The 16052-nt window shown below is 34.3% G+C and overlaps 1 long non-coding RNA gene across 1 annotated transcript in view; it reads right to left on the reverse strand.

Annotated features, from left to right (window-relative positions):
- Positions 1 to 969: 969 nt before the first annotated feature.
- The window catches only part of LOC141379240 (uncharacterized), a 32814-nt gene continuing 17731 nt past the window's right edge, over positions 970 to 16052 (reverse strand). The window contains exons 2-4 of the long non-coding RNA XR_015518418.1: positions 5336 to 6010; positions 4451 to 4860; positions 970 to 3003 (exon numbers count right to left, since the gene is read on the reverse strand). This is a non-coding gene — a long non-coding RNA (uncharacterized LOC141379240). The remainder of the gene's footprint in view (positions 3004 to 4450; positions 4861 to 5335; positions 6011 to 16052) is intronic.

Here is a 16052-nt window from a genome sequence, read left to right on the forward strand (position 1 = left end):
CTAATATGCAATTTGTGCATGTGTGTGTAAACGTAACATTTTGTAGTGCATTTATTGATTGATAAAGGCCATTTGGTGACTTCAGTCATCATACAGCAGGCATCGTCATGTTCTCATCAGTTACATGCAGTTTAAACAGTCTCTTCTTGGACACATTTAATGCTTTCAGACGGTTAGCTGCATTTATAAAGCATCCATGTCTTGAGGTTGTTCAGTATGATGTGATTTAAATTCTACTCGTGATTTGATTAGACAGGAAAATAGTGGAGTAAAATTACTGATAAAGGACTAAAATCGTACTCAAGGCAAAATACACACTTTTAAAACTTAGTAAATTGCAATTTCTGAAAAAAAAACTACTCAATTACAGTAATTGGAGTATTTGTAATTTGCTACTTTACACCACTGTGTAAGAAACAGTGATGTGAGATTTCTGAAGTTGAGTCAGATTTTATTACTAAATCAGCTGATTCAGTTCTTAAATACTGTCTGAAATATTTGTTAATAAACTGTATTTGATTCTCTGAAGTTTAACTCATTAAACTGTGATATGGTCTTTTTCTTCAGAAGATTTATACAGCAGACAAGTAGTAAAACTCATTTTATGAAACATTTATTTGTTTTTATGTCCTTTCTGATTCTTGATAGCCCCACATTCATTTTTAAGGGCTTTGATCTTGTGATGTGGAGCACTTAGGCATGAGTTCAGTGAAACATGATCCGACAAAAAAACCTCAAAGCTGTGCAAAAATAAGGCAAAATGACATGGTTGCTTTTAACTAAAGCTTTTTCAAGACACTTTTTTTTGTTACCTATAGACTATTTTGAGGGATGTAAACAACAATGGTCCTAACGTATTTCCTGTTTTACATTTTTAATTTCCATAGCTCCTGAGAATCATAAAAAGGTCCACATATTGATAAATTATGACAGTTGTTTTAATGTTGAGATATGACTTAATTGCCTCTAGTTACAGTTATTAAAATAGTTCAGTAAAACGCAGGAACTGTTCATGGGCCAATTGCATCACCACACAGAAATGGTCTATTGTTTAGGATAAGGAGTAGTGTAGGTGTTATTTTATTTTCAAACACAAAGCATGAAGCTCCACATGTTGTTCATTTAATTTCCAAAATACTACCACATATATGAATCAATATGATTCTTATAGACAGAAAATGTCATTTGGATTTATTAGACGTTACTGATTTAAAAAAAAAAAAAAAAAAAAGAGATGATAACCGTATACTTTTCAAAACTCGTTTTCAAAAGTTTGCATTTTCTAGTCCAGCAAACTGCATTCTCAGGCCCCATTTTCATAAACTTTGAAATGCATTTTAAGAATTAGCTCTTTCAGGCTACAAAACGATCATGCATGATATGCCAAAACCATTTTTGTTAAAAATGGTAGTGTGTCAACATACCAGATTTGTAAAATTTTGCATGAAATTTATAGAAAAATTGTACCTGAACAAATTAGAAGCAGCTAGCACAGCAAAGTGCCAAAGTTTCGTTCTTTTGCGTTTTGTTTTAATTTGACCTGTCAATCAAACCATGACATTATTGTCTTTACATCATGACAAATGTTCAGATTAATTTGCTGGCTAGTAAAATTAAAAAGCTGCAACAACCAAGACCTTACAAAATGTGTCTTCAAATTCCGAAACATAACCACCGCTTGTTATTTTCCTTTATATAATTTGCTATCAGGCCTTGCCTCAGTCTCCATCTCCATTCTATATATAAGTGTTATTTTTTTCCCCCTAGTAGGCCCTGCTGTGAGTTATTAAGGCACTTGGGTCTGTCTGGTTTTATTTCCAGAGTCTCGTTTTTCTTCAGCAACAGCAGCTGGAAACAGTGCCGTCTGACACATTGCCAGCTCTCACCGACCGGTTCCTCTGCTTCCCTTTGACAGGAGCGAAGGCCACGGCCCAATAACACAGACCTGAGGTACCAGACAGAGTGGGATGGAAAGGATTTTGGGATTCCAGACATGTCTAAACATCAGCAGACGCTACAGCATGGACCTTAACCTGGGCTTGGACTACAGATTGCGTGAATAAAAGTTACTACTGTAAAACCAGGTGATCTACAATGCTGGCTTAGGAAACGAGCATTGCTTCATCATTAAGTAATGTACAACGTAAGTTAAGAGCATGATTTGTATTTGTATCGGAAAGCCGGGTTAAGTCTTTTATGACTGTTCGCTCTCAGTCTCTGTCTGTACTGGGGATTCTTTGCGAGTCTGGCCTGAGGATGGAGGACTGTGTGAGTGTGAGTTTATGGTGAGAGAAGTCAACAGGGAGCTGTGAGAATGAGTGTAGAGCAAACACGTATTCAACATTCAGACATCACTTCAGACGTCATCAGGACCAAACATGAGAATGTGTAAAACCCCCTGTCCCGGTCACATGTCAAAAACAAATGGGCTGATAAAGATTGACTGTGGGCTAATCAATGAATGTGTTCTGTATAGAAGGTTGTGTGATGGATTCAGAACGGCAATGAGATGTTTAAATTAAGTTGAAGACTTAAAGGTATGACTGTGTATTTGTACTGTAGAAGTCAATTAGACAATTACACCTCATCAAATAAATAATAAGCCTGTGTCACTTTACATTTTATTATGTTACAAACATAAACTGGTAAAATTGTGAAATATTTTTAGGCAAAAAAAATAATAGGCTGTTATTTCTACTATGATATCTATCAATATTTGAAATTAACCTTCATTTTAAATGTTTTGTTTGACTAATTTAGTTTACTTTTTACTTTATTGTGTTACGTACATTTTGTTTTTGGTCTTATTTTTATTTTAGCTATAGTCCCAGTAATCATTTTAGATTTAAGATAAGTCTTCTGGTCTCCAAAATGTGTCTGTAAAGTTTTAGCTAAAAAAAAAACCCATCAGATTATTCACTATACCTTTCAGAAGTTTGTAATTTTCTGCTCTAAACACAATGTAGCTGTTTTTGTTGCATGTGCCTTTATTGCTGGTTATCCCTGCCTACTAGGGATGGGAAGATTAACCGATATGTATCGATACGCGGTCATGCGCGTGCACGATGCGAGTGCATCGGTTGAGCAGCAGAGGATGAATGAAATTTTGGAAGCAAATCGAGATGCATCGGTTTTTGCGAGATGCATCGGTTTTTCCGAGATACAGCTTATATTTTTAATATAGAATGTATTTTTTATTTATTAACAAGTGTTGTCAACCTGTTTTTGGCGCATAATTTAATCGACCTACATAAAGTAAGCCTTAGCAACGGATTTGCGGATGTGTACACTCACACTACAACTCAGTGTATCAGGTGTGCGGATGAAGCTAGTGGTGCGCCCTCAGAAAGTGCGAGAAGCAAAACAAACATTTTATTCCCCACTGAGTTTTAAATCTAAAGTATGGCAAGCAACATTATGGATTTAAGGATGGACGACATGACAGGACAGATGCAATCTGCAAAATGTGCCGCGCATCTGTAAAATACGCGGGCAGTACGACTAATCTGATATCTTACTTGAAGCGGCGCCACGGTGTTGTTGTGAAAGCATCTTCCAGTGTTTTTGCATCCCCGGCTTTCGCACTGCTTCAACCAGCTCCAAAAGTGGTGAGAAAAGCATTGCAAGTTTTTTTTCCATGTGCAACAGTTCTCTCGCTCTACGCCAATAACAAATGCTATTGCATTGTTCATCTGCAAAGATATTCAGCCTAGTGTCACGGAGAACGAAAGTTTTAAACACCTCCTCCTGTTAATTTTTATTTAATAATAATAATAATATTAATAATAATAATGATAAAAATAATTGGGTGTCACGGTGGCACAGTGGGTAGTTTGACCACCTCACAGCAAGAAGATTGCTGGTTTGTTATATTTTTATTAGCCTGTTGTTTACAGTGACAGTGATGTTTCAGAGCAGCATAACACTGCTAGTTCACAACCTTAAGTTTTGAATAATCAGTGGCAAAATATATCTTTGTAAAACTTGTTTTCATAGTTGAAAAGTTAAATCACAATTCTTGTTGTGCAATGCTAAATTTATTTATGTTGAAAGAGTGCAAATATATACATTTATAATATATATTGCACTTATACATTCTGTTTATCTTGAAAATACTTAAATAATATGTGCTATATGTTCTAAAATGGCCCTCTACTGTAAACTGACACTCTGGCTCTGAGAGAAAAGCCAGTTTGTAAAAAAAGTCTTGGTTTTGCTTGGTTTATAAATAATCAAACTCATTCAATGGCACAGCATCCTCTTTCACATAATCTCATAAACTTGATCTAATTAGTTAGTGCTGAAATATCGCATCGTATCGTGATATGGGTATGAATCGTATCGTGTTGCATCGCAATATGTCACAAATGTATCGCTAATATATCGGATCGTATTCTTTGTATCGAGATACGTATCGGATCGGCATTATAGCTTAGATGCCCAACCCTACTGCCTACCATTTCGACATGCCTGTTAGAGTGTCTCTGCCTTAGCTGAGTCAGATAACCAGCACAGTAACAGACATAAACATTTGTGAGAAATACTACAGTAAGAACTTTAACAATGATTGTTTGATGTATTTGCTGTGGAGTAAATTCCAGCCTTTCTGCAATGATTAGTCATACACAATGTCCTTTCAAAGTTCATGCACACACACAGCAGACACACACACACAGCAGACACACACACACACACACACACACACACACCCACACACACACACACACACAATTCGCACGTTTAACTTTGTATTGCTTTTGCATGGCAAATATCCAGTACTGTATGGATATTTGTTATGTTACTGTACAAAATAAACCTGATTTATAAACCGGGATTGTAGCATCTTCTTTTATTATTGTGCTGATATGCAGCTGTGCTGATGAAGTAAGGATGGTAAAATCGCTGTAATTCATTACAAACATGCACTGTTTTAAAAACATTTTAAACTTTGTCACCTTAGAATTACAAGGTTCTATCTGACATTTTTGACAAAACTGAGTTATTGACATAGTCTTATTAATTGACAACTTATTTACATTGTGGGATGTTTTTTTAGTAATTATTTACATTGTAAGTCTTTTCATTTAAAAACAAAAATGTTACACACATACTGTTTGCTAGAGAAAGCAAAAACTTTGGAGCTCAATATCTCAAAATCATTCAGAGCGAAGATAAAACATTAATATTCCAAGGTGACGATTTGTAAAACTTATTCTTGATCACATTTGATGATCACTGATGATCACAGCGAGCTGAACAGTTCTTTTAATCGCTGTTGCTTTGCACACGTCCTGTCTTGTTGATTATATGCGTTACTACGGAGACATGTTAATACGCGGCTGTCAATCAATTCAGTAGGTGGGGAAACCGCACTCCAATGTCACGTTGCGGTGGGCCTCAAAATAGGAGGTATTTGGATCCTATTTTAACGTCAGGAAACTTCAAAAGAGACTTATTGTCTTTATATCACCCCAATATGACAGTGGACAAACTATACCTACACACAGTTCTGTCCAAACAGCTTGAAAAAGATGATTTTCATCATAGCTGCCCTTTAAAGATATTTATAGTTCATGATGTTGTTTACTGCACATTTTAATAAATGGTTCCTAATATTGTTCTAAGTATAATATTGATATTTAGAGTTTTTTTAATACTGATCAAATCTTGAATAAAAAAAAAAAATTCGGCTAATTAAAAGACATTATTAAACTAATTTACAACCCTAATAATTTTGACAAGGATTGACATTTTTATGTATTTGACAGCATATGCAGCAATTACAATACAAGGCTGCATGTGAACAACATGTAAATTCTGAAACTGACCAGGAAAACCATAAGAAAACATTGCATCTTATTTTTTATTCCCAAAAAAAAAAAAAAAAACATAAAACTTGCCTAAGAGTTCAATCGCAGAAGGTGTTGGAATTACCAAGGGAATTCTGGGGCAGGAGGCAGTGAATAGACCTTTAGTTTGGATCCTGACCAGTCTGGATCTACAGGACCCCCTGCAACACACAACCACATAGTCAAGTCAATGCACAGCAAACACATATTCAACTCTTTGTAAATCTGTCCACACCACCAACCAAACCTAACATTACAGACAAATCAACATGTCAACTCCCCTTCTAGAATACAAAGGCAATATTACCCAAGAGAACAAGCAGTAATTAAAAAAATCAATCATCTCATATTATGTGTGTACTTATTAACTGATAAGTTTCTCAAAATGATTCCCTATCAATACCAAATCTGCTGAACCAGCTGCCACCAGCTATGTAGAACAGGACAGACTGTGTCTAGCCTCAAACTTTCACGTCATTCATGCTATTTCCAGAATGTAAATCTCAGGCTTTTAGCACCATTACACATATACTGTAGGCACGCAAGTACACAGCCACTTTGATTGAACTTAAATAGAAACAGGCCTGCTTTACACAAGCTCCCAATACACATACATTTTGCAAAGCTCTCACCTAGAAGTCATAGGTTAAATGTTGCTAGAGGGAAAAATTCCATCATGAGGCCCTGAGATATTTGTTCATAAGTTGCTTTTGAGTCATATTAGTCTTGTTTACAGGAGGTGTTATAACATCAGCTGTGCACTTACAATATTTTAGCTGTTTCTACAATCAATAACAAATTTCTAGCATGTATTAGACATTCTAACATTTATACTATTTTAACAAAATGTTTTTGTTAGTTAGCCTGTTAGCTTGCATTAGCAACAACAATAAACAAGTACATTGTATTGTTGTTGAGTAGCTACACAGAAATTTGGTTCAACTAAAACATTGTAGTAAAGTTTGAAAACGTGTGCGGATTAGAGATAACATGCATCTAAATCATTCAGTAGGTCCATATTAGTACTGCTTATAGAAACAGTTCAGTTACATATTCAATTACACATGTTAGCACTAGCATGCTGTTAGCTTCTAACACGTTAAATATGTTGCTAGCAACAGATTACAAATTTGTATGCTTGACATGTTTCTAGCATGAATTAACAAAAAAAAAGGTTAACAAGTTAACACATGACCAACACACTAGCTAATGTTCTAATACAAATTAGCATGTTAGGGACTGTTAACATAATCCTAACATGGAGCAGCATGTTGCTATCATGAAATAACATTAATGGAATGTTCAGATTTTGCATGGCTATGACACTAGGGCTTTTGCTAGCATGTTTTCTGTTTGCTAGCATTAATTAGGTGGAACCATGAATAGAACAATCCTTTCCTTAATTAGCATTTTGCTAACTGCTATAATTTAGTTATAATAAGTAATAAGGGCGACACAGTGGCTCAGTGGTTAGCACTGTCACCTCACAGAAAGAAGGCCGCTGGTTCGAGTTCCGACTGGGTCAGTTGGCACTTCTGTGTGGAGTTTGCGTGTTCACGTGGGTTTCCTCCAGGTGCTTTGGTTTCCCCCACAGTCCAAAGACATGCGTTGTAGATAAACTGAATAAACTAAATTGGTTGGAGTGTATGTGTGTGAATGAGTGTGTATGGGTGTTTCCCAGTACAGGGTAGCAGCTGGAAGGGCATGCACTGTGTAAAACATATGCTGGATAAGTTCATTCCGCTGTGGCGACCCCTGATGAATAAATGGACTAAGCTGAAAGAAAATTAATGAATGAATATTAAGTAATAATATAATGTAGCTACCTTGCTGAAAAAAATAACACCATCTCAGAATGGTTTCCTCTAAAAATACCAAAATACTAGAAAGTATAAATGTTTAACTAGTAAAATGTAAATTACATTGCGTAAATTACATTGTTTTTATCATGTTCAAGGCATATTTCATTGGGAATTAATAAAATAACTGAAGGAAAGGCAATAGTAATGTTATTTATATACTATTAACATTTATTAATTTTCTGAATTCACTTTTTTTAAATTTTAAAACTTTTCCTTAACTCTTATATAAATGACTTACATTGTGCTGGAGGGGAAAACTCATGAGCCCCTCAGATGGTTTTATAATCTGATTTTAAATCATAGCGTCATACATTATCATGGCTTACAGCTCAGCCGGATGTGTTGTGACATCAACAGACACATATTCACTTTCACTGCATGATTTATCACTAGTGATTCCTTCCGCTCTCTCAGCAAGACAAAGAAGATCCACAGAAAGACCACAATGATAGATGTTGTCGAGACTGAAGTGATTATTGCAGTCCACTGACTAGCCAATGGCGTGGGTTTAGTGAAAGTGTATAAGCTCACTGTGTAGTGTGAGTCATGGCCAGACAGACAGAGCTACTCTCAGAACCTCCTTCAGTGACACAGACAATACGACCCTGCGTCCAAATGGGAGTCTGCCAGACACATTCAGATAAAGGCAGATTCCAAACAGGCCATGTAATCCAACCCATTTATATTAATCTTTCCCTTTGTCCCTGGCTTTGGCTGGAAAAGCACACGACACAAATAATCAAAGCCTAGCTGTTTAAATGACTTATCTATTTATTTGAGTATCTTAGCAGTCTAAAAAAAATGAAAACAGATTTTTTTTCATTTATTATTATTACTATTACTATTATTATTACTATTATTATTATTATTACTACCACTACTACTTCTAGTAATACTACTACTATTACAACAACAATCAATATTGTTGCTATTGTTTTTGCTGCAATTTAATTTCTAATTTATTGTATTTATATCTTTTTTTATTTAGACTGATTGACTGAAAGACAGACCAAAAAATAAATAAATAAATATTTTGTTTAATTAATAATGTTAAAGTAATGTATACAAATGTTGTTGTTGTTGTTGTTGTTGTTGTTTTTCCAATGCATGCATGAGAGGCTCAAATTTAATTTTAAGGCATGGGTATATTTTGCATACCTCCTGAACATGATTTTAAATCTTTATTATTTTTAATGCAATTTTCTTTAAACTAATTTGTTTTTTACATAATTTTACTGATCTATTAGGCATGACGCCACTCAAAACTGTAGTTTTTAGGGTTTAAACTCACAGCAGTAAGAGTTTGAGGGGAATGTGCATATAATTAATCAGCTTTGTTTGACTAGGAGAGAGAAAACGCACCTGTGACCAAACATGAGTGACCCCCAAAACCCTCGGGTCAAAAGCAATGTGTCCAAAACATCCCTTTACTTCCACATCTCACTGAATGTGTTGACACTTCATTACTCATCAAGGGGAAAGATCAACTCTCCTGAGGCACGATATATTTAGAACTTTTCCATTCCAGAAAAAAAAGAGCAGTGGAAAACTACAAAATGACTTTCATTATTATTATCTACCATCATAATGATCCTATTATTATCCTTTAAACGTCTTAAAATCATTTGACATTAATAGAAAATGTTCCACTTTCCGATTAAAGTCCACATTCCTACTTAGGAGGCAAAATGCAGCCTCAAGAACTAAATTGAACATAACCTATAATCAGTGTCTCACATTTAGCACTGATGGGGGAGTTAATGACAGAATTAGCATCCATATATGATTATCTACTGTACTCAATTACACAGTAGAGCGATAGCATCTCACATTCAACTTAATTTGTTTGTTGCATGTTAGCACTCTTTAACACAGGTTACAAAGGTTTATAAACCTAAAATACACACTGTAAAAAGTGTTTACTTTGCAAAAAAATAAAATAAAATAGGTTAGTAAACCTGTTGTAATTTGGAACTGTTAAGTTGACATGGCTTTATTTTTTTTACAGTTTTGCACATAGTTCATTTAATTAATAATTTTAGAACAACAGGTTTGCTAATGTTTTTATATAAAACTACTTACTTAAATCAACTAATCACTTTTACAGGGCAGTGAACCAGAATTTGACTATAAAAGATGGTGCTAAATAATAAAAATAAATGAATAAATAAATAAAAATCTATGTTTTTTAGTTTGTAATCATGAGGGAAACGCTACATCTATATGACCTACTGTATATACACCTACTATATAGCTAAATTTACATAACAGTGTTATATACTGAAGCACTCACCCACAAAAAAACGCTGAAGAACCATTAAAGGTTCTTCATACAGTAGGTTCTATATAGCACTTAAATCGGTTCACCTGCTTATGAATCAAATAGAAAAAAAAATACTGAAGAAAAAATGTTGACAGAGTTAGTAATATAGGCCATATTCTAGAAAATACAGATATTGAACAATCAACTTCTCTTGCTATTGTTGACAGTGTTATTCACTTGGCCTTTCTAAAGCAGTCAATTTAGAACAGCTCAGAATCTTCCAGTCAGTAAAAACTGAAAAGTGATTCCTTTGCCTACAAAAGAACTGCTAGTTCTGCACCATTACCTTGAGCCCACTATTTCAGACTTATGTACCATGCATGCAAGATATTGCTTTGTGGTACCACACCAAACAGACACAAGAACCTTCACCTTTAATGTTCCATCCTGGTGAAATGACCTTCCAAACTATGAGAACAGTCTGGCCACTTTTAAGCACCTGAAGGCAAATCTATTTCATGAATACTCAATCATTTCATTTTTCAACAATAGCACCCCTTATTTATTTGAAACAGACACTTTCATGTAAACAATCAATGTTTCCGGGGGAAAAAATGTGCAATAGTGACTGTACTTCACACAGGTGAGAAATACACTTTCCGTGTCCTCCCTATATGCACCACATCACTTGTCATAAAATGTATGTATTGATTCTGTCTATCTCTGATTTGAAGTCCTTCTTTTATCTTCATTTGTACTGTAAATCGCTTTGCGAAATGAATGAAAAATGTAAAAATTAACAAATGCACCAACTGGTGCCAGATTATCAACAGCAACTGAGGTATCTGAAACTGTTCTCTTATTTTAATATTTCTCTGAAAATACAAATCAGGTGTGTATTTATTCTGATACAGCACTGTATGTAAGTGCAAATCAAACTGTTATATCTATGCACGTCAACGTTTTTATTGTGTCCAGATTTAACAACTGCAACTCTTTGTATTCAGGAGTTTCGCAGGCTTCAATTGTAGTTTAAAATGCAGCTGCTAGGCTTTTAACTCGGACAAAAAAATACTAGTATCCCACCAGTTTTACATCCCCTCACTGGCTCGCAGTCCAATTTAGGATTCAATGCAAGTTATTGTTATTTGTTTTTAAAGGTTTGAATGGTCTGGCATCTACTTACATCGGTGAGCTTCTTCCCTGGCATACTTCATTGAGGCCAATTAGGTCGGAAAGCCAGTTTCAGCTAGTTGTTCCCAAATCCTGATTACTATCAAAGGGTGACGGGGCTTTTCTGTCACAGCTCCTCATCTGTGAAATGGTCTGCCTTTACATATCAGGTCATGGTCTTCCTTTGGTGGTTTTAATTCTCATTTAAATAAAAATCACCTTCGGTCCCTTGCTTATGATTGCAATTCCTTCATTTTAATCTGTTTTCCATATTCTGTTTATGTATAGATTTTGTATGTTGGTTGTTGGTTAAAGCACTTGGGTCATTATCTGTTTTTAAACGTGCTCTATAAATAAAGTAAACAAAAAAACAAACAATTTGCACTGCACATATCATATGTTTTTGTCTCTAAATAAAGTCACTTTGTATGAATTTGTGTGTGCAAGCTTCTCTTCTTGTTGTCTTTGGTTAAAATAAATTTAGTTTTGAGCATAAACACCAAAGTGTTTACCACTTGCAAAATTCTTCAGCACTTCCCATTAGAAGTCTTCAAAGTAAAGGTCAAAATAAAGTGAAGTTAATCAGATGTTGCCAAGAAGATCTAAGAAGTGATATTACCACTGGAATGAGGGGCGTTCAAAACAAAAATATATTAGTTTAAAAAAAAAACATTTTCCAGCATACTTGGGTGCATGACTCATAAAAACACGGGCCGGACTCACTCTGGATGTTTGTTATTTCACAGAACGAGTGCTATGCAACACTATTTTTCAAAATGTGCATGATAAGTCAAGGCTGAGTGGCCACACAGCATTAAGGCTTTTACCCGGTTACACCCTTAAGATACACAATCGACGGTCTTCTCTTGCCATGGGACGGGGATTTGGGCCGATCACATCTCATCTGATTCAGCAGCAGCACTCAGATCAGAGAAGCAGGCCAGATGTGCAGCATCAGCTATTAACGTCCAGCATCTGTATCAGATTTGGGTCAGCTGTGTAGACTAAACAGGTGTCGGTTTTTCTCGCTCTGAAGATTTTCAGTCTGAGAGAGAATCGGGTGTCTGGCATTCCCCTGAGGGTCTGAGTACAGTATTACGCTAACATCACAGTTTAAGCATGAGGTCATCTTGTAACCCCCTGAACTAAACTTCTGTCAAGCTTTAAGTGTGAGATTTTTTTATCGTATTTCGATAAGTATGCACTAAACATGAATCCATAGCAAATGCATGACTAAAATGAGTGTATCTGTGTGTCTCATATGAAATTTAGCGTGTGCTTTTTAAAACACTTTTGTGCTTGAACTTTACAAGGCTTAATATTAGAATTTACAATTATGACAATAAACATGATGTGCTTTATGAGCAATGACATGAAGTGTTGTTTATGCAGATGCTTTCAAGAACTTTTGTTATAATGTTATGTTGTCTATAAAAAATGTTGTAAATAAAAGGCAAAGCTTCAAATGACAGAGTGTAGCTGTCTGATATGAGAGCACACACACATCCATAAAAAATCCAAAAAAGGAGTCTTCTGAGGACAGTTGATTCTGAATTAGTTCCTTTCCCTCGTATGATTAAAAATTAAACAACGTAACAGTTTGATTGACAGAGTTATAAATAGGTTATGGCATATTTAACATTTTTATAATATTTTTCATATTAAATATATTGTTAAATGATTTTTACTTTATAGTATTTGTCTTAATTTATACCATTTCAAACATACCTTTATTCTTTTATTTTCATAGTTTAAATTCTGTTCCTTGTCTTTAACTAAACACACACACAAATATATATGTATATTTTATATATATATATAAACTCTGAAGTATTTGAAGGCTTTATGATCACAAGCCCTTAGTAAAACATTCAGCCATGGCCTGCGGCTTATTGAGTTGCAGTTTATGAGAAATTCCCAGGGTCAAACTTGATGAACCATTTGGCTGGTGCTACTAAAACCGTCTAGCAAGTCACTATGAGACCGCATTTATGAAGAGCTTCCAGAAAGCCTGGTCTTTACTGATAGGCTTTGACAGTGCACACATCCACAAAATGCAAAGGATTGTGGAAAGGAAGTAAGGGTACATGATAAGACAGTATGCTTTTTGAACAAAGAGACTGTAGTAACTGTCTAAAAATGTGGGTGTCCGCGGGGTCTTAAAAAGTCTTAAATTTACTGAAATATGATGTTGTATGTCTTAAACAATTTTAAACAGGTCTTAATTTTCCTCTGTCCAAGTAATAATAATAATAACAGCAATATATGCCTTTACATTATCTTTTAATTATACAAAAACTCTTTACAGAAGTAACGGGGAATAGACACAATATTTATAATGAAACTTAAGGATTTATAATAATAATGTGTTAGATTGAATAGAGGTTATACTCAATCAATTTGTACATATATATATTGTGTATATATATATATATATATATATATATATATATATATATATATATATATATATATATATATATATATATATATATGTTAAAAATAGTGTTCACAGTTTTTAGTTTTTTTGTGTGGCAAACCAGACCATTAGAAATAATCATTAGTGTTTAGCCATATAATTTCATCAATTTAATTCATAATGGTACTTAAAAGATCCTAAAAAGGCTTAAATTTGACATGATGAAACCTGCAGAAAACCTGAAATATGTAGTGGACATTTTTTATTATATTTTTTGCTATTTAAAACAAAACAAAAGAATCAAATTTTTTATATTTATTGTTATTTTTATTTATTTTTATTTTTTAGAGAGCACATTAAGAAGGGTCTTGATGTAATATAGGTAATATCCAAAATGTATTTCATAGATAATTATATTCAGCTAATTTAGTTTTCAGTAAGTACCAATAAATTAATAAATAAATAATAAAAACAACAACAATAATCAGTAGAATGCAATTTCATAACAATGACTACACTGCTAGATTCCACACATTCGATTTGTGTTGGGACAACATTAAGGAATTACCTTTTTAGTTTTTACAAATGTAAGTGGATTGAATATCAACAATTAAGTTGTCCCAAAAAAAACTCAAAAATTGTGTTGTTTCAGCTTATTTTAAATAAGTAGTTTGAACTAACAGCAAATTTTAGTGTATGATTAGTAGTAGCAAAGACTATAGAACACATGTCACTCATGTAGTTTTGAATGGGTAAAAGTGTAAAGGTCATTATGGCAAATGAAGCCCCGCCTACTAGTACAGGTGCCAATTATCAATTGCTATAGACTGACGATTCTCCAGGGAAAAGCTTAGACCAGACATGGGTCTTTATAACAGTTTGGTGTTCAACAAACACACTGGAATCTCAGTAAATACTTGCTTCACAGACATACAAAATATGTCCAAATAAAGCCTCAAATCTGTACTTTTAACTGGACCAAGTGCACTTGAAAACAAAAGTTTTTAGTATGGACAAGGTACTGTCTGTCCTATCAAAAGCACATCACATTACTCAATTACTCAAACGTCCACAAACTTGTAAACAAAGAGTCGCTTTCGTTTCTGGAGGTGATTCGCCATCAAAATCAAGTTGTGAATTACTTCAGAAGACTAGCAAGATCTGACTAGACATTATTAAGAGAATGATAATGTGTAGAATTGCTATAAATAAGGTTGGTGTTGTGAACGGTTTTCATTTGAGTGCCCATGCGCATTAGCTTAATTAACCTTAAAATACTCCTACTTTGTTTGATTCAGACCTTTAGAAACTGAACTTATGAGACAGTTGTTTCATTTTATTGGTGATTTCAAATATGTAATGCTATTGTAAACTTGACAAACAGTTTTGGAAAATTTGATGTTTCCCTATGCAGACAGAATGCCCGAGCATACTGCTCGAAAGGCATTTTAAAGATGGCCGCCAAGTGAAATGACTTGCCTTAAAAGGACTTCGGTAGTAGTAGCCGTAGTAGTATTTACTATGTTTTGAAAAACATTTATTTTATTTTATTTTTACATTAATGGAGTACAATAATTATTATTATTATTATTAGTAGTAGTAGTAGTAGTAGTAGTATTGTTCTTATTAATGCCATTCATTTAAGAAAAAAATAATAATAATAATTGTTATTTTATTATTTTATACTTTATTTCACACAAAAAAATGAAATACCTGCATAAATTTGAAGTGAAAGGTGAATGTTGTTCAAAGTCTGTCTGTGACCATTAAGTAAATAAGTTATACCACCTGTAGGTCTCTTTAGAGTGTCTGACTCTGACAGCTCCTTCAGGAAAGGCAAAGCCACATGAATTTACAGGGTGAATGCAATGTTTTGATCTAAATATTCATTGAGGGGGGGAAAAAACAACATACCAGCTTCCTTTGATATCTTTGGATCTAAAGCAGTGAAATTGGTAAGGATAGCGGCGTATCACGCTATGAAACACCTGTTTTGGAAAAAAAACATGAAGAAAAACAGTTAAGTCACACTCTGTACGAATGAAACGTTTATCTTGGCACATAATGAAAGAAAAAAGGTAGATTTGACCAACAGCACTCAAAGCATTTTCAGGAAACCATTCAAGAGCGCCTGCCAAATTACAAAGAGAAAGAGCGAGAAAATGGTATTCCTGTTAAATCACCCAAAAGCAAACACCGAACGTCGGCTTATGAAAGACAGATAATGACTGTTTGGGTACACGGCTTCCTCGCTTCTCAACGAATGAGCCAAATTAGACAAATAAATGAAAGGAAGTCAAGTTTCCTTCTCTCTTATTTTCATGCAGTCTATTGAATGCCAAATGAAGTTAACACCTGGGCAAATTGCAGAACTTAAAAGAAAAAAAAAAAGAGGAAAAAGGTTACTTTTTGGAGTCCAGAGAAAGCGTGACCTATTCTGCAACTCAGTGTCTGAATGTGGCATGCAAGTAGTTATAGTTGGCTGA

This window comes from Danio rerio, chromosome 20 (genome assembly GCF_052040795.2).
Source record: "Danio rerio strain M-AB ecotype USA chromosome 20, GRCz13ab, whole genome shotgun sequence".
In the NCBI taxonomy this organism is placed as follows: Eukaryota; Metazoa; Chordata; class Actinopteri; order Cypriniformes; family Danionidae; genus Danio; species Danio rerio.